Raw genomic sequence first — 597 nt, 5'->3', positions numbered from 1 at the left:
CTTGCATGTTTTGCATATTGCATTTCGGTTTTTTGTTGACTACTTCATAGTTTATGTACCTGAAAAAAATATCTCCTTGCAGCATTTTTGAGCGGTTTTTTTTTCTTTTTAAAAAAAAATCTGGTTAATTTGATTGGCTGTGCTACAGCTCACGCACACATACGTACAGAGTGTGGTTTGAATAAATGAATGAATTGAATTAATGGTGCACACTTTCTATATAATATGCATGTTAAATTTTATATTTGGGGTGAAATATCAAGTCTTTTCAAGTAAACCGGTTCAAGTCCCAGGTCATTGGTGTAAAAGTCAAGTCACAGTCTTAGAACATTTTTTCAAGTCAAGTCTAAAGTCATAAAATTAACGACTCGAGTCTGACTGGAGTCCAAGTCATGTGACTCGAGTCCACACCTCTGTTATCACGTCAACCTGCAGATCATTCTAGCATATCTAAATCTTTACGTGGTACTTTCTATATGCTGGCAGTACACACCTCACTTGTAAGGGTCATAGTTTCTACGTTACAGGGTTTTTTGTCAGTCTTTGACGTGTCGACCTCATTGGATGGAAGCCAGATTTAATTGGATTGTCACAATG

Source organism: Pundamilia nyererei, unplaced genomic scaffold (genome assembly GCF_000239375.1).
Source record: "Pundamilia nyererei isolate P.nyererei 1_Seehausen unplaced genomic scaffold, PunNye1.0 scaffold00139, whole genome shotgun sequence".
Taxonomy (NCBI): Eukaryota; Metazoa; Chordata; class Actinopteri; order Cichliformes; family Cichlidae; genus Pundamilia; species Pundamilia nyererei.
This window is presented reverse-complemented; position numbering follows the sequence as displayed.